This window comes from Monodelphis domestica, chromosome 3 (assembly GCF_027887165.1).
Source record: "Monodelphis domestica isolate mMonDom1 chromosome 3, mMonDom1.pri, whole genome shotgun sequence".
In the NCBI taxonomy this organism is placed as follows: Eukaryota; Metazoa; Chordata; class Mammalia; order Didelphimorphia; family Didelphidae; genus Monodelphis; species Monodelphis domestica.
The window spans coordinates 218,376,746-218,400,629 of record NC_077229.1 but is presented as its reverse complement, the minus strand read 5'-3'; the positions used below and the strand labels follow the sequence as shown (position 1 = coordinate 218,400,629).

Sequence of the window (23,884 nt, the reverse complement as noted above, 5' to 3'; positions counted from 1 at the left end):
AAGGAGCCAGACTATTAAAAAAAAAAAAGTCTACCATTATCAAACACTCAAGTTGGGTCACTTGCAATAAAAATAAACCTCAAACTAAAAATGTGTTTCCACCCCCACACACACCCAAGTGTTAGAAGTAACATTTAAAATAGATGGATAACATATCCTTGCAGTGAGGTCATATGTTATTCTTGTGCACTCTTGATAGCCTTAGGACACCAAAACCAACACTAGGCTCTCAACAGCTAAAATTCCAGTTGACTGAGTCCAAACAAAGCAATTAGAAGGAAGAAAAAACACATACTACATTCCTTAGTTTCACTTCCAAGAATATTGCATTTGCCATGCAACCCTTTAAAAAAAAGGTTCAAATCTACTTCACCTCTCCCTAGATGCATCAGACAATGTATGAAGATTGTTTTTCTATCCCTTCTGGAACTTACTGCCATTATGTAAACACTAATGGTTCCCAGGATCACAGAGACAGAGCTGGAGTCAGAAATCTTTTTTAGTCTAACCTCTTCATTTTATGGATGAGAAAAATGAGGTCCAGACTGGTTTGGTGACTTGCCAGGAATAGTAAATAACAATTGGGAATGGAATGAAGGTCTCCTGACTCAAAATCCAGAACTCCTCCCACGGTGCCATGATGCCCCTCTAATGGTTAAGGCATACTTTAAGCTGTAATATGGTGAATCTACAATTTGGTGGTGAGGGTGGAAGAGGAAAGAAAGAATATTTTAATAATAGTTTTAACTCTTTCAAAGGGCTTTAAGATGTGCAAAGCACACTCACCTTTCTGATCCTCACAACAGTCCTGTGAAATAGCTGCCATTTGTTGTTCTTCAGTCATTTCAGTTGTGTCTGACTCTTCATGACCTTGTTTAGAGTTTTCTTGGCAGAAATACTGGAATGGTTTGCCATTTATTTCTCCAGATTATTTTACAGATGAGGAAACTGAGGCAAACTAGGTGAAGTGACTTGACCAGGGTCACACAGCTAGCATCTAAGGTCAAATTTCAACTCGGATCTTCTTGACTCCAGTTCTAGAGCTCTATCCACTGTACTACCTAGTTGTCCATAACTGCTATTAATGTCCTCATTCTATAGATAAGGAAACTCGGGTTCTGAGAAGTTTCATGACTTGCCTAGGGCCACTCTACTACCAAGTTTCTGACATGGAATTTAAAGGCAGCCTTTCAGACTCCAAGTCCAGCACTTTTCCAGCTACAATAAGTTTGAAGTGAGGTAGCCATATACCATAGTGGGTAGAGCTCTGGGCTTGGAGTCAATAAAGACCTGAGTTCAAATTTGATCTCAGATACTTTCTAGCAGTGTGACTCTGGGCAAGTCACTTCACCCCTGTCTGCCTCAGTTTCCTCATCTGTAAAATGAGACTCATTACAGCATCTATCTCCCAGAATTATGATGAGGATAAAATGAGATATTATTTATAAAATGCTAGAGTATCAGCTATAGATGCCTCTGTGTGCATGTATGTATGTTTCAATATATATATGTACATGTATGTATGGTGTTTATGCATATATATTTTATATACATTTAAATCAAATGAGTTCAACCTTGTGACTTATCAGTCACCTTCTCCCTATGGATTTATACATAACACATTACCTTACATGTAGTTGACAATTAATAAATGTTTTTTAATTTAATTTAATTAGCATAGGTCTTTGAAAATGGTCCCTAATATTGTACTGATATTTAGGTAAAGAGAGGAATCACACTACATCCTTCTATTGGTACTCATCAAGTGAATATTGAGCCATACTCCATCAGATCTGTTTATCTTAGAACTGGTTGGGAGAAAAAGCAGGAATTGTGGGAATACAGTAATAGGCTGGTGAAAATATAAGTCCTACCCATAAATACAAGTCTCTCATACCATGAGTCAGTGAATTGAAAGGATTGTGTCTAAGAACTACATTAAGGTATCACTTTACTATTGAGCAAGGATTAAATATGGCTTCTTCTGACCCAGGTAAGTCATAGCAACATTCAATGGCTTACCTAGGAGCACAAAAGCAAAAATTGCCCTTTGAGCTACACCAAAAGGAATTTGCATTCTGGGAGAAAAAGAAAATTAACAAATTCATTCACCAATTCTGAGGAGTCTCAAAAGTTCCTTATTTATAGCAGTGATAAATCGTATCAAGATTCATATGACCTAGGCTCAAATCCCGTCTGACCAGTTGCCATCCATTGTCACCACGGGCAAATCAACTAGCCCTACTTTTATTTCCTCATCTGCAAAACAAGATGGGTTGGACCCCTTCCAGTGCTAAATCTATGATCCCATGGACAAATAAAAATTGGATTTTGTAAGGTAAGTTGTCTCCCTGCACAGGAATTAAATTCACAGTAAGTAACCCTGATCTTCTGTACTGAATACAGACTAACAAAACTTGATAAGAAATTTTCTGTACAGTAAGCTGAAGGGGGATGATAAAAGACAGAAGCTACTCAAACAATGCAAAAAAGAAAATGCCAACTATTGGGAAACAAAATCTTATATGCAAAAATTCAGAGAACCAACCTTGTAATTTTTTCTTTTCATTACTGATGCCTTAAAACTAATTGGAGAAAGAGGTAGTTATAAACAGCCAAAGATCCCGTGTTGGTGAGCCTCTGGCATGCCTGCTGGAGGGAGCTGCTCCCCTCACCCTCTCCACACGTGACCCACCCCTCTGCCCAGCAGTGCTTCCTCCCTCCCCTATTTGGAGTAAGGTGAGAGCTCATATGTGGTGTGAGGTGCAGTTTGGACACTCAGTCTCTAAAAGGTTTGCCATCATTGCCCTAACATATAAGGGAATATGTAAGGATAATTTTAGGGTTGTGACCTAATCTAAATTAATTTGGTCACCAGAGAAAATCCCAAACAAAATACCCAAGTCAGTTTGGAAATTTATGGTGATTTTAATTAATATAGAGGGAAGGAATTAAGTAGGAGAGAAGAGGGTAAAGGATTCCTCCCACCTGGTCTGTGCCAGAGGGAGTCAAAAGACCTCCACCACAAGGTCTTTTAAGATTAGAGGCTTTCCCAAGAGGATAGTGTTTGGAAGGTAAAGGAGAAAAGAATCAGCCTAAACTCCGAGAGAGCTCGGTGAAGATGCCTCACCTGAACTAGGCTACTAAGCTTCTCCCAATATAATATCAAGAAAAACTCACCACCAAAACTGGACAATAGCTGCCACCACACCAAGATGCCAAAATGCTCAGCAAGCTGCCACCAGAGCCACCTCTCCGCCAAAAGAGGCCAAAGAGAGGAACTGATGTGAAATATATAGACAGTTTTTACCATCTTACCATTTTACTGCATCTCACATGTACCAATGGTAGCTTAAGCTTGACTTAGGACAGCCCAGGGGTCTGTCAGTTGTTTCTAATTTGTCATTTGCTAGCACATGTCTGTCATAAGCCATCCCCCTAAATACTTAATCCTTAAGTATGGGTGTAGACATTCTTGTTTTTGTTAGACTAAGTAGGGTGGAGTAATCTAAAATTCACAAACAGGACATCAAAAATCAAATTATATACAGCTGTCCCTTGTCCATCATGACTTTCCCCATCTCAGTTTTGACATATCACACTTGGCATAACAAATAAAATTGGAGTTTTTTAGTAGTTTTGTGAAACTGGCTGATGACACATGAAGGCCAAAAGGTGACAAAAAGAGTTTAGAAATTCAGAAATTCATACTTAAACCAAAATTTACAAGAAGGCACTATAAACACCCCATAAAAGAAAAAAAAATCAGACTTCTTCTTTGGTATAAAATAAAAGCCCAAAAATCTTTTTGCAGATTTTCCCAGTAATATTTTTCCAAAATCTCATTATTTCTAAAAAATTAAAGGAAGTTTGATTATTTTTCCTCTGTAGAAGTTGAGACTATTAAAACTGCTGAATAGTCTCATTTCAGAGTACTATGATATTCACTCAACTCATGTTTATTGTCATTGTTGATTGCTGTGATGTTTTTCTCCATGGAAAATGGGAATGAAGTTGTATACTAACTCAGCAATAGAGAGATAGGTACATTCACTTAGCATTGATGGATCTATGAAAGAATAGAATCACTAAGGAAAGCAATTTGGGAGTACACTATAAAAGTTACCCCCCCCCCCAAAATCATACCTTGAGATTTAATAACTTCATAACTTGAAATAGTCTCTGAGAGTATTATCACAATTTTTCAAAGACCTATCTTTCACGGCAGCATAAATTACAAAAATTCTAAATTACTTAAATATCTAATAATAGGGGACTGGTTAAGTAAACTGCAATACAGAATACTATATTCCAATTAAGATTCAATTGTGAGGAACATAAAGAAACACATTTTAAACTCATGTAATAATGCAAGTCAAAAAAGCAACAGAAGGATAAAGTACCATACAGAAAAAAATGATGAATGAGAATGAAGAGGCAAAGATTCCTAATGAAAAAAGAAGTGGGAAAAGTTGGAACATTTTAATGTGTTAAATTGTTTGATTTTTTAAAATATTAGAACAATGAGTTTAATTATTTTGTTGCTGTTTAATATTAAGTTGTAGATCTTAAAAAATAGAAAATTATTCACAGATATTCTATATGAGCCTCCAAGCTACTTCACATCACGTTTTCAAAACTAAGGGCTAATCCAGCGTTTCTCCCACTCATCCTCTCCTACCACTTCTGTTTATTCAGAACAACTCTCAGTATCTGACCAAAGGCCTCCAGGAAACAATAAGCTTATTTGAAGCTTACTTGACAGTCAACAGAACACTTCACACTTCATTGGAAGAACCATAAAAGCAATTACCAGGTCATTAGCACAAGACTTTAAAAAAGGAGCTGCTGAAGGAAGAGCTCTCACAGAATTATTAAAACAGAGGGAAGCTAGACTTCTTGGGCACTATTGCCTTTCCTACAAGGACAGGTGAAAGCAATGAGAATTGAAGAATACATGTTAATTTGGGAGGCAACACAATGAATGGGACAGAGAGCCAGGAGAAAATGGGGGCTGCCTGTAGTCATCCTATATGTATTCTCTTTCTATTTAAGTTGTTTACCTTAGCTTGTACACTCTTCCAAGCTAGGAATAATTTCTATGCAGTTCCATCAGACCCAGTAGATAAGTGCTCAATAAATTATTTTTTTTTGCTTTTTCATATTGTTTCATTTTTCTTCCTCAAAACCCACTTTAGTTTCATCATTTTTATATTTTGTGACCCAGAGTTGAGGAAAAGAACTGCTGCCAGTGAAAACAATAGGTTATAAAAGTTTCAGTGATGGGAAAGAAAAGGATGTAGCTTTCAGAAAGATAGATGAATAAGAATTACATGTTCCTACCAAAATGAATATTTTTTTTCTAAAAAAGTCACAACATCTGGAAGGAAAACAACACTAAATGTATTATAGTAGAAAGATAGGCAGAATGGCTCAACTTAGAATATATGCACCGTAACTAGAACTTCCAGCACATAGTAGGCATTTTAAAATTAATTAATTAGCTTGTCTATGTGTTACATGAAATTTCCCTGGTACCCCATTCCCTCTATTCCCTCCCCACACTAAGGGAAATGTTTCTTGCCTGACTGACTGGTAATGGAGAGTGTACCTGTGCTCCAAGGCAATGGATTCCAAGAATGACCCCCTCGTTTTCACTGAAGTTCTCCTCTTACCACAAAAAGTAGAGTAACATTTTACCCAACATATACATCCAGCTGTACACGGAGCAGAATTAATTTAACTGCACCTGTAGCAGACCCACCAGAAATAATTTACAATAATTTGTCAGGATTAACCTTTTGATGAGGCATAAATTTGTCTCGATTTAAAGCACTTTAAAAAGGTGCAGAGGTCCATTTGTATTATATAAATGCTGTATCAGCAAGTTGATGGAGGCAAAAAATACTGATGTTCAGAATCACTACCACTCCGTTGGACTTAATCTTCAGTGCAATAAAACAGAAGCTTGGCATTTCAGCATGGAAAGAGATGATTCATAGCCAACTGTATCATTCTTAGTTAGTCCTAGAAATGTCAAGCCCTGTAATTAACGGAGGGCCCTCGCAGGTCCCTGCATTCAGGATGCCATGATGAATGAGGTTTCTATATTGCACAGCATTTTAAAATGTTTGCAGCCATATGCTTTTAATATTATACAGTCACCATCTGCAACATTACAGGACACTGCATTCATAGATATCACCCACTGCAATGGCTTAGAATTTCCTAGGACATAAAAACAAAAGAATGACTTTTACACTATCATTAAGCTTTCCTTTTTGGTGACACACAATGGTGTGATTTCTGGCTGGATCAATCATCCTACATCTTTAGTCTCCCTAAAACAGAGATCCTTAATGTGTGTGTGTGTGTGTGTGTGTGTGTGTGTGTGATTGGCCTCCTTTTGTCAATCCAGTGAAGTCTGTTTGACCTTTCTCTGAATATTTTAAACACACAAAATAAAATTCATAGGATTACAAAGGAAACCAATTATATTTTAAATACAATGATCAAAATTACTTTTAAAAACAAGTACAGGGACTCCAAGTTAATAATCTTTGCCCTAAAACAGAGCCAGCAAAAGCAAGCATTCTTATTGTGTGCTCCCACTGACTTAACTTTCCCAAAGTGTTACTTATTTTTGCTGAACTATATATATGCCCAAATATTGATTGAAATGATTCTGGTATTCCTCCTACAGAATTTCTATTTCAGGAATAATCCCACGCAGAGTATTGTACATGTTCTGCCTGAAACAGGTCCCAAATTATTAGAGTACAAAAATCTTTCTTTGAAAAACTTGGATTTTCATGAAGCTCATATGGACAACCATGGGTAACTCAGGAGTCACCTTATACCCTAAGTGTGGAGGAAACACACAACACACACACACACAGAGATAAAGAGAGAGTGAGAGAGAGAGAGAGAGAGAGAGAGAGAGAGAGAGAGAGAGAGAGAGAAGAAGAAGAAGAAGAAGAAGAAGAGAGAAAGGTTTAATGGCATCTGAGAATCTTCACTAATACCAAAAAGAATTTAGCTCCAAATTCTTAGACCTGCTTGGTAACTTCATCTTTTTCAATAACTTCTGAAGAATAAACAATAGCATATTCATATACTGTACCTTCAGGAAAATAAAGTACTTTTTTACACTAATACTATGAAAATAAAAATATTCTTGACCCCTCTTTCAAGTATGGAAATTGAAACTTTTAAAGCTGTGACTGGTCTTAAGTTGCAAAGCTAAATGTTGAGATCAAAAGCAGATCCTTTCCTCCTGACTCTAATTCCAGTGTCAGTAAAGGGCTCTTTGATTGGTTGGATGGTTTTGCTTCTATTTGTTTTTGTTGTTTTTGAGGGGACATGTGATTTCATTGCTGATGTGAATTTCCAATGGGGAGATTCTTTCTACCAAAGCAGTTGAGCCACCATTTTGTTTAAAATTTTTTCAATACCTTCTGTCTCAGAACTAATTCTAAGTGTCGATTTCAAGGCAGAAGAGAGGTAAAGACTGAGCAGTTGGGGTTAAGTGATTTACCCACAGTCACACAATTAGGAAGTAGCTAAGGCCATATTTGAACCTAGGACCCTCCATCTCCAGGCTTGTTTCTCTATAACTGAGCTATCTAGCTGTCCCCCCAGTAACTTTTCTGAAATTTTAAATGCACCCGAGCCACTGAGAGGTTATATAACTTGAAGAATCAAACATATCTAAGGAGTGTCAAATCAGAACTTGTACTCAACTCTTCATTAGTTTTCTTTCTTTAAAAGTTTGTTACATTAAAACTCCCAGGTAATTCCCTTACTCCATGCCTCCCTGTTGGAGAAAGTATTATTTGACAAAAAGATATATGTATATATAAAACTATGTCTTACTATTTCTATATTTCAGTTCCATCTCTGGAGGTAAGCATATACAAATCACTCTTCAAATAATATTTCTATTTCTATATATGGTGTTCTCTTGGTTCTGGTTATTTTGTTCTCCATAATTTCACTTAAGTCTTTCCATTTTTTTTTTAATTAACCTGCTCATCATTTCTTACAGCACAGCATTCTTCCCTCATAATCATACGCTACAACATATTTTAGCCATTCCCCAATTGATAGGCAATGCCTTAATTTCAAGTTCTTCGCCACCACAAATAGAGCTGCTATGGATAATTAAAAACATATAGGTTCTTTTCCTTTTCGTATAATCACTTTAGAAAATAAACATAATACTGGTGTTGCTGGGTCAAAATATATACACAACAGTCAAGGAAAGTAATAAATTTTCAAAGGTATGTGTCAAAATTGGGACACTAATGGTAGTTGGTAGAGTTATGAACTGATCCAACCATTCTGGAGGGCAATTTGGAACTATGCCCAAAGGGCTAGAAAATAGTGCATACCCTTTGATCACATAATACCACTATTAGATCTATTTCCCAAAGAGATACAAAAAAGGTAGAAGGACCTATGTGTACAAAAATCTTTATATCAGACTTCTTTGTGGTCACAAAAAAATTGGAAATTAAAGTTATATCCCTCAATTGGGGAATGTCTGAACAAAATGTGGTATATGATGGTAATGGAATACTATTGTGCTATAAGGAATGAGCAATAGGATGATTTCAGAAAGAGCTGCAAAGACCTAAATGAACTGATGCAAAGATAAATAAACAGAATCAGTAGAATACTGTATACAGCAATGGCAATATAGTGGAAGGATCAACTATAGAACACTTAGCAATACAATGATCCAGGACAATTCTGAAAGACTTACTGCAAAGAAAGCTATCCACCTCCCGAGAAAGAACTGTAAGAGTTGAAATGAAGATCAAAACATACAATTTTTCACTTTAGTTGATTTGGGTTTTTATTGGGGAGGTTGGTTTTATATGATTATTCTCTTACAAAAATGAACAATATGAAAATATGTTTTGCATGATAACACATGTATTACCCAGATCAAATTAATTACTATCTCCAGGAAGGGGAAGGGAAGGGAGGGAGACACTTTGGATTATATAATTTCAGAAAACTTATATGGAACATTATTACATGTGATGGATGAAATAGAAAATCATTACAAAAAATAAATATAATTTTATAACTTGTTGGGCATAATTCCAGATTATTTCTCCAAAATGACTGAATCATTCACAGTTCCATCAGTAATGTATTAATGTCCCCAGGTTTCCACATCCTCTCCAACACTAATCATTTTGCCCTTTTATCACTTTAATGAATCTGATACATGTGAGATCTCAGTTATTTGATTTGTATTTCTCTAATCAATAATGATTTATAGCATTTTTCACATGGTTATATATATAGCTTATGCATGTTTGTTTTCTGATTCCACTCAGAAATGGATACTTGTTTTCTTTCTTTTTCTTAAGATAAGAGAAGTGACTGCATAACTTTGAGAACTAGAGTATTTAAAAATATATGTATTTGGAACTCTTTTCAGACAATATGAATAGAATTGTGACCTGAAGATAATTAATTAAAAATATTTCTGAATGTCTGATATTTGAAAGGCAAAACTAACATGAGAATAATAAAGCTTTACCCCAGGGTACTAATATATAGTGGGAAAGTGTAGGGTAGTGGGAAGAGGATTACAATGCCTCTCCTAGGGTAATTGTATCTCACCTCCAAAGATACCACCTCCAGATCTTGTAGTCTGTTCCACAACTCAATGTAAGCCCAAACCACCTCAACTACCCCTCCCAGTGTCAAGTGGCTATAGATCTCTTGTCAGTTAGTTGACAACGACCACTCAAGCAGACTAAATTAATTTTGTGACTGGACCTGAGGTAGGATCATCCTCTATGCCACCATGGCCCTCAAATATTTTTTGCTGTAGGAGAACTTTCTAATAGAATAAAAGGTATCGTGCTTGGCAGGTATTGAAATACTCCAAAATATTTACCAAAATTTGCAAAATAAAATGTTTAGAAAACAAATTAAAATGTGCATTTCATCAATATTAACAGTCCTAGAAATAAGAGCCATTTCAATTCCTATAACCTACCTAAATCTATGGGCAGACAACAGGGAGAAGACAACTTCACTCACAACTTGACAACTGTCTAATAAAAGTAACTATTAAGTACTTATGGAATACCAACGCGCAGACAATAATAGCAAGTGAAGTAAATATGCCATAACTCTTATCAGGATAGATCCCAACAGAAATACCTCTGCCCTTCCCCCATTTCAAAGAGAACTACTTGACATTCTATATAAAGTTGCATCGTCCATCCCACTCCATCAGAGTTCTAGAACTAAATTTTTAAAAGCAAGGTAACTTTGAACTCAGAAAAGCCAGTGCAATAAGCTCACACCTATTCTAAGCACTGAGAAAAGGATAATATTATCATCTATTTGAAACAAATGATGCATCACTGAGCTAAAGAAAAAGAAGAAAGCCATGAAAGTAAAAGGTGAATGCTAAGTCTATTACCAGTAATCAGAATGAGAAAACAAAAAGCCCCCACTCAAGGTAATAGACACTACAGTTCAATGTTATCAGTCACAAAGCCAGTTATCCCATTTCAGTATTTCTTACAAGTCCATCAGCTCTACCATATGTTAGGAAATCAATTATTTCCTTCCATCCACAATCAGTCTACCTAACACAAAGCTGTTGCTTCTTGGTTCCCTTTTCAGTGAAAAAGACTTCTTTACCAAATGTAACTGAAATATAGGACTTGAAAGTAATGATGGGAGTGAGGTTGGAAAGAGGAAGGAAGAAGATATGGGAAGATATTCTCCCAACTCCAGTGTTAACTTGATTCATTGGGAAGGCTTCTAAAAATAATCAGAAGAAAGAAAAAAAAAGAATAATTCCATTTTGTGAAGTACTTTTTAAGTTTTGTTTAGGCTTTCTTCACTTCAATTCTGTGAGATAGATAGTAAAAGGAAATATACTAACTTTTTTAGATAAAGAGCACTGAGATTCAGAGAGGCTGAATGATTTGCCTATGGTCATACAAATGGTAAGAATCAGAAGTGGGATAAGAAGTCTGGTCTTTAAGTTCAAGTTCTGTGTTCTTTCTATTATATTATAACTCCTCAAGGTCTGATTGTTTTTTCTTTTATACCATGAGAGATGGCAGTATAATAAGGGGGAAATGATTTTTTTGGTCAAGTCATGAGAAACCAGACTCCAATGCTAATGTATAAAATTATAAATATCAAAAATAAATTATAAATATGTATTTCTATAAGAATAATACACCTTTAATACCTTACTCTGTTAGTACAATCACTTTCTCAACCTAGATATTATTTCAGAGTTATGTTATTTCCTCAACACAAAGGAAGTTTTTAGAGAGGTTATATTTTTGCAAAAATATAGGAAATAATGCTATCTTCCCCTGCCCTTTTCAATACTCTTCAATTTAATAAACACCTATTAAGGGCCAAGAATGTTCAATATATTAGAACTAGGCACGAGACAAATATAAGTTAAAAAAGACTCCATCTCTATCTTCAAGAAGTTCTCAGTCTACTTGAGGGCACAGGAAGTCTTAAGGGTGGAGAAAAATGTACAAAAATAGTCATCTCACTAGTTATTAGGATAGATGCACAGAAAAAGTTCAAACAGGTATATGAAAGATTCAGAGTAATAAATCCCTCAGAAAAAATAAATCAGAAATATGTGTTGGTGACATTGGGAAATCAATCCATTAGAGAAATGGGGGAGAGGGATGAGGAGGTAATTATATGCACAAAAAACAGAGACAAGAAACTCAGCCAGGACAAGATTGGTATATAACACAATTTACCTAGGAAATACAGTATATGAATCCAAGTTGGAAAAGAAATTGGGGACACGTATTTAATTCTGGGTTGGCATTTGTATTTTATCTAATAGATAGGGAGTCTATTTTATTTAAGTGTTGTTGTTTTTTCAAAGAAAGCAGGTGTTATGATTGGACCAGTATGTAGGAAGATCATTCTGTCAGTAATATGGTAGGAATTTTGGAGTGAGAAGAGCAGGGAGATTATTATTAACAGTAGCTATCATTTATATAGTGCTGTTAGATTTACAAAACACTTTACATCTTTTATCTAATAGCTAACTTTTATATAATGCTGACTATAGGCCAGGCACTGTGCTAAGCACTTCATCATTATTACCTCATTTGACTCTTACACCTCTTTGAGGTTGGTGCTCTTATTTATCACCATTTTGCCAATGAGAAAACTGAGGACTAGAAAGGTCAAACGATTTACCCATAATCACACATCAAGGAAGTGTCTGAGGTAGGATTTGAACTCAGGTTTTCCTGACTCCAACTCAAGTACTCTATCTCGTGCTATCTAACTGCCTCTGAGATTTCCCATATTTTAGGTCACAAATACTGAAGACCTGACCTAGAAAATTAGCAGTGAGAGCAGAAAAGTGAAAAATACAACAGATATTGAAGAAGTATCATCAAAAAGATTCAGCAACTAATTGATGTGAAGAGTAACAAAGAGAGAAGGGGGTTCAGAGGGTTTTGAGTCTGGGTGACTAGAAGAATCATGGTGCCATCAACACAAATAAAGAAATTAGAGTGTATGAATTGTGAGGTAACAATTATGAGTTCTGTTTTAGATAATGCATTTAAAGTGACTGTAGGAAATCCAGATGAAGATACCTAGAAAACAAATTACATGGGTCTCAAACCCAAGGAAGGGATGATCAAGGACAGAGATAGATTTGGGCATTATCAGTCATAAGAGTCATTGAGATCATGAAAGAAGATAATGTAAATATAAAAGAGAGGGTTAATAGGGCAAAATGTTGGAAGATATTCACATCTAGGGAAAGAGAAGCCACTGAAGAAGACAAAGAAGGAGTGATCAGAGTGGTTGGAGGAGATTCTGAAGAATGAAATATCATTGAATCCAAGGAAGGTGACAGTACCAAAAAGAAATAAATGATAAATGGTAGCAAATACCACAAAGAAGACAAAAGGCTTAAGAACTGATAAAAGACCATTTAATTTGATATTAAGGTAGCCTTAGAAAGAACCATTTCAATAAACTGTGAAGGGAAGAAGTCTGATTGTTTAAGATTGAGTGAAGGATGAGAAAATGGCAATAATGTAAACTACTCTTTCTAGAATTGCAGAATGTGAGAGGCAGAAAGACCTTCAGAGGCCATCCAGTCTAATTCATCCATACCAATTATTTAATCCATAATCCCAACAATATCCATGACAAATTATAGTTTAGGTTCTCTTTAAATACCTGGAATAAGGATGCTTACTAAAGCATCTATCCCAGTTGTATACAGGACTAAATGTTAGATATTCTTTGTTACATTAAGTCTAAATTTGTTTCTCTGCAACTTCAGAAATAAATGAAAATGTCAGAATTGGAAGGGACCTCATAGGCCATTTTGTCCAACTTGTACAACAAAAATTCCTTCTACATGGGCCAATCAATCACTGCTGTCTACCAGTGGTTTTCCATATTCTCTTTGTCTTGTATATACCCAATTGTTTATATGCTATTTACCCAATTAAAATATAAGGTCCTTGAGGGCAGGGGTTATTTGTCTTTTCTGTGTATCACAGGCACATAATTAATTCTTGTTGATTGATTGTTACTAGTTTTGTGCTCTGGGGCCAAATAAGAGAAGTATAAATCCCTTTTAATATGATAATCCTTCAAATAGAGCTATTATATTTTACCAAACTCATCTCTTCTGCAAGTTAACATGTTTTTCCTCTGTCATGTTCTCCAACCCCTTCTTCATTCTGTTTAACACTAAGTGCCCCCCAAACATGCCACAACATCCTGCCCCATTAAGTTTCCTATTTCTAGAATGTGCTCCTTCCTTCCACTCTTTATGTGTTGAATCCTGACACATCCTTTAAAGCCAACCAAACTCTACATCTGCTCTCTCCCAGCAGTAAGGGCCCTTTCTCTGATTTGAACATCACCTATTCCTTGGTTTGGACTTCACTCACATACAGTTACTATATTTTATTCCATATTACTACAATCGTTGGTGGTGGCCCAGTGGGTCATGGGCTAGAGAAAGAAATGAAAACAAAATAAGGATGATAAGGAAAAGGACTGTCAAGAGGAATGAGAGAGTTAGAGAGATAGAGAGACAATTGCTTATAGTTCCAGAGGGGAATGTGGAGCTCCATAAGTATTACTGTCCTGTTAGATAGCTAAGGTAAGACTGAACATGATGGCTTAGTACCAAATCAATTTCTACATCATTTTCCTGGACTGTTCACTGTAGATCAAACTAGTGCAGAGGATATAAAGAGGTACTAAAGCAGATTTAGAATACATTCTTTGCATTTGAAATGGAAGAATGCCAAACATTTATTTCATTTAAAGGTGATCTTAAAGCTGGGAATCAGAAGGGGGTGAAGGGATAAATTACCTATTCATCTTATGACAGGCAAGGGTATAGAATTGTGTCCTGTATTTGTATTGCTCTTCTTCAAAGGGGGAGTCCAAAGTAGACTCACCAACTCAAACTTTAAACACAAGGTAGTCAATATTATTAGGAAGGTGGAGACAGATGGGGGAAGAAAAGAGGAAAACAGCTCTGAACCATAGCGAATTCAACCAGACTCTCGGTTTAGTAACTTATTTTTGTTACTACTTTATTAGCCAGCAAAATGGTTAGTGAAAACATAATATTTTTTATATTGATTCAATTTCTGAAATGATTTGTCAACCTCAAGTAAATTCCATTAATTAAAAGGCTATCTGCGCTATAAAGTCTGTTGAATAGCAAATCTATATTTTATGCATTATCGTATGTTAGTAAATTTGCATAAATACGAAAACAAAAATTCAATATTGATGTCAATTTTTAAATATTGAGTCATCTTCTGAACATATCTTATGTATTTGCCAATAAAAGGAAGCATTCATGAAAGTTAATCACAATCATTTTTAAATTTAATTTTTAGCTTATTTAGATATTTGGAACTTCTTACTGAATGAATATTTGTTTGCATAAATTCAAGCACAAATATGTTGATCTGTCCTTCTTCTATCAAAGAAAATTTGAGGCTGTTTTTACTCCAAAAACGGAAATTAAAAATATGTTACACTTTTTTCCTCCCTCCCCACCCCATACCATTGAAAATATAATTTGGCAAACAGATATGTATATAGAGATTATGATTTTTTTGTCTTTCCATTTTGTAGTTCATTCTCTGAAAGTGAACATTCACAAGTTATTCTTCAAATATTAAATCTGTAGCTATATATAATGTTCTCATGGTTCTATTCATTTCATTCTTCATTATCTCATGTAGTTCTTCCAAGTTTTTAAAAAATTTATTTGCTCATTGTTTCTTATGGCACAGTAGTAAGTCATCACAATCATGTACTACAATTTGTTCACTTATTCCCCAATTGATAGATATCCCCTCAGTTTCTAGTTCTTTGCCAGTACATTACATTTTTAAAGCTTATTTGGTCAAAGGATCATAGATCTGGAGTTAGAAAGGACAGTAAAGATCATCTACTCCAAAAGTTTTAGAAAAACACCACCAATGAGCACTGATACTTCTGCCAATGCTTCCTATTTAATATGCCCAGATCCCGACACCAAACTTTCACAAAGGTATTATAAGAGCAGATATAGTGCCTACCAAGATAAAGTAAAATCCTGGAATCCAAGTGCTTTGTTTTAATATTGCACAAAGTAAGTTCCAATCCAAATTTTAAGCCCCTATTTTGAATTTTATCTGTATTATCCACATAGTACTAAGGTGCCAAGCATACAGTAAGATTTAAATGCTCAACAGTTATTTTATTGCTAATTAATTCCTTCTTTTATAAGAGACAATTTGATATAAGTGGCCTTGGAGTCAGGAAGATGTGGTTTTGAGTCCTACCTATGACATATGTTGGTTGCATGACCATAGGCAAATCACTGCATCTTTCAGTACTCACGCAATTTGCTGAAGTGGAAATACTTTACATTTGAAGGAGTTACTAAGTTAGGAATTCACAGATCCAGAAGGAAATAATAGCAATAAAAGAAATTCTATAAGAGTATATAAGAACTAACTGTGGTTTATATTTGTTGATACATATATATCTACATATATGAATGGATGTATTTGTGTAGTAAGGAAGACTTGACTAACCTGCTCCGAAGCAATCCCATAAAATAAGAAACAGATAACAAAAGTAAGATGTTAATATGTTAAGAGATTGCAAAGAAATGTTGAAATAAGGAGTTCTTTTCCATAGAATGAAAAGGGCAGATGCTCATTGGCTAGAAAAAAAATTGATGACATTTAGAAAGCTAAGTTTGCCAATCCTAGAAGCCACTGAGGCTGTTTAGGCATTCAAGGCAGAGAGCAACTGTGTATGACCTCCAGAACCTCTACCATACAACACAGGGAAGACTGGGATTTTCTCTCATCTTTCCTCCATCAGCCATAACCGCTTGCAGTAGAGCTACTCACCCAGCAAGAGACATTCTATATTGCAAGAGTAGCTATATAGTCAGAGACACAGAATCCAAGATAGGGAGTAGCTTCTAAGGACTAATTTTTGTCCATATAGAAGAGAAACAAATATGGCTACAAGAGAAAATTAGCCCTGAAATCCGAGGGTCAAGCCATAGAATAGGGTAGATGGTGGGAACCCAGCTGAGTGTCCCACCTCCAGGGTACATTGGAAGGACACCATAAGAAGAAAAAGGATATGGAGGTTCTATAGTATCAGAAGTGCCATTTGTATTCCCTGATAGTATTTCCTTACTACCACTGTACTTTAAATCGCACCCATTCTTCCCACTGATGTTGTGTGTACCTAGAATTATGGAATGCAGGGGTGGAACATATTCTGTTCTTACTTTACCATCTTCATAAATGCCTTTGCTTTGAGAGAGTTCTATCTCCAGGCTGACTACCAAGAGTAAGTTCACTAGTTGGGGCTTATGAGCTCTAGTTAGAAATGTTGGCTCACAGAGTATCCCCTTGAACCTGGAGGTAGTAATTAAACTCTGAATAAATCCAAGGAGAGTGATACATATATTTTATAAGATAATAAATGACAGGATCACAGACCTAGATTTGGGATGATCTAACCCAACTTCTTAATTTTTCACATATGCACAAAGTTAGGAAGCATATTGTATGTAAAAGAGAAAGACAAGAAGACACAAGTTCAAAGAATCACCAGAAATAGTGAGGAAAAAGAAAATAATACTTCATTAAAAATCTAATCAATTAAAATCAATTCATTAAAATCATTAACATGAAGGAACAGACTTTAGCCAGAAGGGAAGACATGGTGTTTGAAAGACTGTCACGTGCAAGGTTTAGACTTGCTCTGCTTGGTCCCAAAGGGCAGAACCAAGAGCAACTGGGAAAAGTTGGAGAGAGGCAGCTTGGTGATTCAATTGGATAAGGCACTGAATCAGTAGTCAGGAAGATCTGAGTTAAAATTGAATCTCAGACACTATCTATGTGACCAGGGTAAGTCATTTCCCCTGTTTGCCTCACTTCCTTCAACTGTAAAATATGGATAATAACAGTGCCTACTTCACAGGGTCATTGTGAGGGTCAGATGAAATAATAATTGTAAAGCATTTAGCACACTGCTTGGCACACAGTAAATACTATGTAACCATTAGTAGGGGGCAGCTAAGTGGTACAGTAAATAAAACACCAAGCCTAAAGTCAAAATTCAAGTCTGGCTTTGGACACTTAATGGCTGTGTGGCCCTGAGCAAGTCACTTCACTCTGCTTGCCTCAGTTTCCTCATCTGTAAAATGAGCTAAAGAAGGAAATGGCAAACCACTCTGGTAACTGTCAAAAAAAAAAACCCAAATGGGGTTATAAAGAGTCAAATATTACTGAAACAATTGAACAACACCAAAACATTAGCTATTATTAATACTGATGAAAAGGAAAAACTTCATAATAAGAGCTATCCAACAAAGGTATATACAGCTGCCTTGGGGCATCATATTCCAACATAACAGAAAATCCTCAAATGGAAACTAGATGATGCCTTGTCAAGGATGTTATAGATAAGAATCCTTTTCAGCTACAGATTTATCTATATGATCTCTGAGGTCCCTTTCAACACTTGAGACTCATTTTTAAAAAATAAAGCCAATCCATGCCTAAATACTATACAACAGGGAAAGCAGGTGCTTCAATATAGCACAGCAGCAATCTATGTAATCTTTGTTTACTTCCTTTCGCTTACCTGTACCACAAATGCATGAGTACAACAGCATTGCCAAACAGGGCTAAGAATTCATTTTAAATTTGCTTTACTTTTACTATGCAGCTGAGACCCATTGGATGAAAGCTTGGGGGCATTGCGTGAATCTCTGTATCCTATCCCAGAGGAGAGAAAAGGGGTCATAAAGCATAGCACATTATTGCAGGTAACACTATAAAGAACATTCTTTGACTTTCTTTAAAGGCAAATTTAATTAAATTTAAATAAAATTTATAATTTATAAAAATAAAATAAAATTTAATTAAAATTTAAATACAATGCTCCATTGAAGCATAGTGGTGACTGAGGGTTTTTCACTTAAAAAAAAGGTCTAGAAAGTTCAACCAAGTCAGAAAGGCTTCAAGATCCAGTCTAGCAACATACACTCTATTCAATCAGGACTAGCTTTATGAAATTGGGCAAGACCACCTCCCAGAAAGGGAATCACAAGCTGATGATTTTATTTTTAGCCATGGCAGTTCATAAAGACTGTCTCCTGGGTCAAAGAGTAATGATGGTCTGAGTCAATGGGAGCAGTACCCATACTGAAAAAAAATCATATATCCATAAAATAACATGCCACTGCAAAGAGGGGTACTTACCACCCCAAATATTCTAACCGATAATTCTATATGATTTAGTATCTTTGGTAAAAATTCCCCCTTTTCACAATGCCCAGCTTTTACCCATTCTCATTCTACCAGGTCCTGGAAAGGAGAACCAATCAGTACAGGATCCATTCTCTAATGCCTTTCCTAGGTCCTGCTTAAATCCCACCAGGATTTCCCCCTCCCAAAACACATGAGCCTGGTCCCTCCAAGTTCTTACCTACTGAGTGGACACGGCCACTTATATTCCTTTTAATAAGCAGGTACCACTCACTATTATTCTTCCAGTAAGCCATTGGGCCTTACCATGGACCCTCCAGATCTCCAGGCAAGGCCATTTATCCTGACAAATCACACTATAGATCAATGGGCTTTTCCATCCACCTGGTAGGAGAAATCATCTATATCATTGTCTCACACAATTAAAATGTGAGCTCTTGGAGAGAATGGATTGTCTTGCTTTTCTAATTGTATTTCCATTGTTTAGCACAATTCTTGGTACACAGTAAGTTTTTTATACATGCTTTTCCATTTCATTCATTGGAAATGAAGATTCCATCCTCCCCCCTGAAAAAAAAACAAATATGATCAAACTTCCTACATCAGTGAAATTACTGCAAGTTTTCTTGGAGTCAGCACTCATGAGTTCATGGATTTAAAGTTTCAGTTCATGTAAGATCTGGAGTGGGAATTTAGAGTGATGGAAGGGAGAGTGAAATCTTGTTTTTGAACCAGGAATCCCAGTTTTTTAATATGTTGTTTGTTATTATTTATATATTGTTAATTATAAAGACAGAAAAGAAAGCACCAAATGGATGCCTTCATTAAGATGTCAAACTATTGCTTCAAATGGCTCACTTTTCTAATTCTGCTAGATAACCTTTTCATGAGACTTTATTAATATTCCAGCACAGCAAAGGAATCATTACACTAAGCAATAGTGTGATATCAAGTTTACAGCTACATGAAGCTCCTGGGACAGAGCCTCAGAGGCACAAATTTATTCCTTATCATTGGAAGACTCGGATCTCAAAAATCTCACCTATCTTGTATCGCAATTGTATAACTATGTCCACAGACCAATGAGAAAATCCAGATAAAGCATCCAATCAGAAAACATATGAGGAACTATTGTGTATATGGTACAGTAGAGCATATAGAGATTTGGGCTGGTCAGGGTACAGCCCTGTAATCCCCACCATCAGGAGACTAAGGTTGATAGATCTCTTGACCTCAGCAGCTCTAAAGCAGTGGTGCTCCACCTTTCTAATGCCATGACCCCACCATACAGTTCCTCATTGTAGTGACCCCAAACCAAAAAATTATTTTGGTGGCTACTTCAAAAGCTATGGTTCGGAATGTAAATGCCTGATATGCATTATGGATTCTCACTGCTACAAATTGAGAGGTTGAGAACCGCTGCAAACTGTAGTGGGATAAGTCAATGGGATCCACACCAATTTTGTGAGGGGAGATGGGGGGACTGAGCTGCCCAAGGCAAGCCAAACTGACTTAGGTTAAAAACAAGACAGGTCAAAGCTCCAGGGTTATAGCCTAGGTAGGAAAGGAAGAGGCAGAAAGAAGAGAGAAGGAGAGGAGAAGAGAGCAAAGCAAAGGGTCCGCTCCTAATGGAGCTAACAATTTATTTAGAAGGCAGGCTAAACACACATTGCATAGCAAGCAAATAATACCCCAAAAAGCATACCTATTTACCTTCTGTCAAACAGAGGCCTTCCGTGCTACCTGATTTCAGAGGCGAGAAAGATCAAGTTGTTAAGGGACTCAAACTGCAATTAGAAAAGGCCAAGAAGCTAAGAGACCATGTTACCCTCACCTAGATATTCTCCAATGTGTTTTTCTGAATTGATGAAATGCAGCCCTCACTCCTACAACAGCTGTTATTGTTAGCTCTTTAAGCTTTTATAGGTTATATCATATTATTTCCTGAAGGGCTTTTAACTGGTACAAGTTTCTGGAGTATACACTGCTCTGCTGTCAAGATGTCTCTATTGGAAAGCTAATCTTATAGAGAACATAAATGACCGCATGGACGACTGCCAGTACCATGTGATTTGAAGGGCATGGAAAGGTCCCCTTGACCTAAAATCTCTTCCCCACAAATACCCCTGAAATCCCCATATTCCTTACTACTTTGTGTTAAGGTCTTAAATGGTCATTTTACTATTATTTTTATTACTATATTTATTTTATTACTATAGTACAAGTTACTATATTATATATAATTATATTATATACATAATACAATTACTAGAATACAAATGTTGCTTAGAAAATACAGTGTTAATATCTATGGATCTCTAGCCTAGATTCCATGGATCAGATTAGTTAGCATGGCCCTGGACAGCATGTCCACAAGATGGTGCCGAGACCAGAAGGACAACCAAAGTGCTCTGCTAGGGAAGTCAAGTCAAGAAGTATTTATTAAAGATATACTCTGTGCTAGGCACTGTGCCAAACCCCAGAGCCAAGAGAATATTAAAAAACAGGGAAAGACCTCCAGGATGTTCATTAGATTCTTCATAAAGAATATCTGGGAGGACTCAGAAAGACCAAACAAAAAACAATCACACAGAGTGAGGAGGACTAAATAAACAACAATCTATACCACTGGAGAAAGTACCCACCTTGAGGAGTTCAATCACCCCTTGAAGTATCAGTATAAGCTACACAGAAATGATAATGGAAAGAGTGGGTTTTTTTTTTAAACAAAGAGAATTAGGAATTCTATAGTCCAACAACAATTTCCATGTTGATCACTAACTAAGAGCCTAGCCACTATGTTAAGCAATAGAGCTGGATGACATTAAGAATATTAATTGCTGGTGGGCAGCTGGTGTAAAGGAGGAAATGTTCCATCCCATCCCATCCCCTGATGGTACCAGGATTCCATCTCTCCTTTTCCTGAGACAGCTTTTCAAATCCAGTCTTTTCCATTCATTTTGACATTTTCCTCTTTTACACTGGGTAGCTCAGTGGATTGACAGCCAGGCCTGGAGATGGGAGGTCCTGGGTTCAAATCTGACCTCAGACACTTCCCAGCTATGTGACCCTGGACAAGTCACTTAACCCACATTGCCTAGCCCTTACCACTCTTCTGCCTTGGAACCAATACACAGTATAGATTCTAAGATGGAAGGTGAGGATTTTTAAAAGAAGAATATTAATTGCCATGTCAATTAGCAAAAAGAGCTCTTCTTTACAGAATGCCAAACCACATTTTTTATGATATTTTTGTGTCAGGACCAAAGTCCATTCACTAAAAACAGGAGTCAGAATTTGGACTGGACTGGCAGAAACTTGGGAGGCCAGCTTTGGGGAGCAATGTCTGAGGCAGTAGGGTAAGGGCAAAATACTTTGTTAGAGGAAGCTCACAAACAGCTAAATTCACCAAGGATTATTAAAGCTAAAAAGGACCTTCAAAGTCATTAGTACACCCCCCTGTTTTTACTGATTGGAAGACTGAGTCCAGGGTACTTAAATGACTTTGTCAAGTTCACCCAGGAAGGTAGTAGCAATAGCTGTAACAGATCCCATGCCTCCACTAAGGAATAAATACCGGGTCTCCAATTCATTCCTCAGACACTTTCCCTGGCTTCCCATCTGTCAAGGGACAGATCCCTGGTTCTCCTATATTACACTATTCCCTGATCAAGTGTTACAGAGTTAAAGAGCAGAGAAGCACTTAGAACATGGATACAAGGTACGAATTAGGAGACAAAAATGTTACCTAACCAAGAGTCTGAAGTCAAAGAGTGAGTTAGGAGTCAGAAAGGTAAAACAGTCGAGCAGTCTGAATGCCAAGACAATTCCACATAAATCTGGTGTGAAAAACACAAAGAACTGTCCTTTTTTTAATCAACCTGTTTTTAAAAAACTCCAGCCAATGGTGACTCAAGCTCATGGGAGGGTTACCCTGGATAAAAGGTGTAAAGAAAGGAGACCAAGGAGTCATCGAAGTCACAAAGGATAGCTCAGATCAAGCTAAGATCTGGAAAAACCTCAGTTGACTCTCTATCACATTTCTGGGTCAGAGGACCAGGCAGATTCTAAATAAGACTAAAGAGTTCAAGACTATCATGACTGGTGGGGGCCACAGGAAAGAGAAAAAGAGAGAGAAAATGCTTTTTCTAAATATATTCCAGTAGACATTTTGGCTAGAAACCAACACAATCAATTTACATATTTGAATTCTAACAGCAAATATGTAATCAACAGTTTTGAATACAGAGCAATGAATTCAGCCAGAAGTCAATTAACAGACAATTCTGAAGAGAAGAAAAAGCACTCAATGAACTGGCACCCAATTCCCACACTGAGACAAGTGCAGAGAATTTACTATAATAAAGCTATGGCTTTGTTTACTGTAAACATACAATAAAGAAGTCAAGTTGCTGAGTTCTTCCCCCAAAAGAATTCCTTAAGCTATACTAACCTTCCAAAATAAATTAGAGGGGAAAGTTTTGTTTTATTTTGTTTTCTGGGAATAGGAATTATGACCAAAGACTACTCTCCTGAAGTCACATAACTTGACTAGGTTATTAGGGCAGGACTTCAGTGTCCTATCCTTTAATTATTCTTTCACTCTACCTCAACTTCCTCCAAAAGATTTTCTAGATCACTGGGTCTTCCTATTTGACTTGTGAAACCTCCAATGTGTGTTTTTTCTCCATTAGAATATGAATTCTCTGAGAACAGAAATTGTTTTTACTTTTTAATTTGCATCACTAAACAGTGATTTTATACATAGTAAATACTCAATATTCTCTTTCTATACATAGTAAATACTCAATATTCTCTTTCATTTGTGTATTCATTCTTTTTTTCTTAAACCCTTATTTTCTGTATCGGAATCAGTACTTGGTCTTGATTCTAAAGCACAAGAGTGCTAAGGGCTAGGCAACGGGAGTTAAGTGACTTGCCCAGGGTCACACAGCTGGGAAGTGTCTGAGGTCAGATTTTAACCCAGGACCTCCCATCTCTGGACCTGACTCTCAATCCACTGAGCCACCCAGCTACCCCTGTATTCATTCTTGAAG

At 36.4% G+C, this 23,884-nt stretch overlaps 2 long non-coding RNA genes across 2 annotated transcripts in view; one reads left to right on the top strand and one right to left on the bottom strand.

Moving 5' to 3' along the window:
- The window catches only part of LOC103097165 (uncharacterized), a 247,936-nt gene that overhangs the window by 209,070 nt on the left and 14,982 nt on the right, over positions 1–23,884 (bottom strand). The window lies entirely within an intron of this gene.
- Positions 2,288–13,045, top strand: LOC103096645 (uncharacterized). Its single transcript, XR_464999.3, has 2 exons — positions 2,288–2,739; positions 12,353–13,045. It is a non-coding gene; the product is annotated as an uncharacterized LOC103096645 (long non-coding RNA).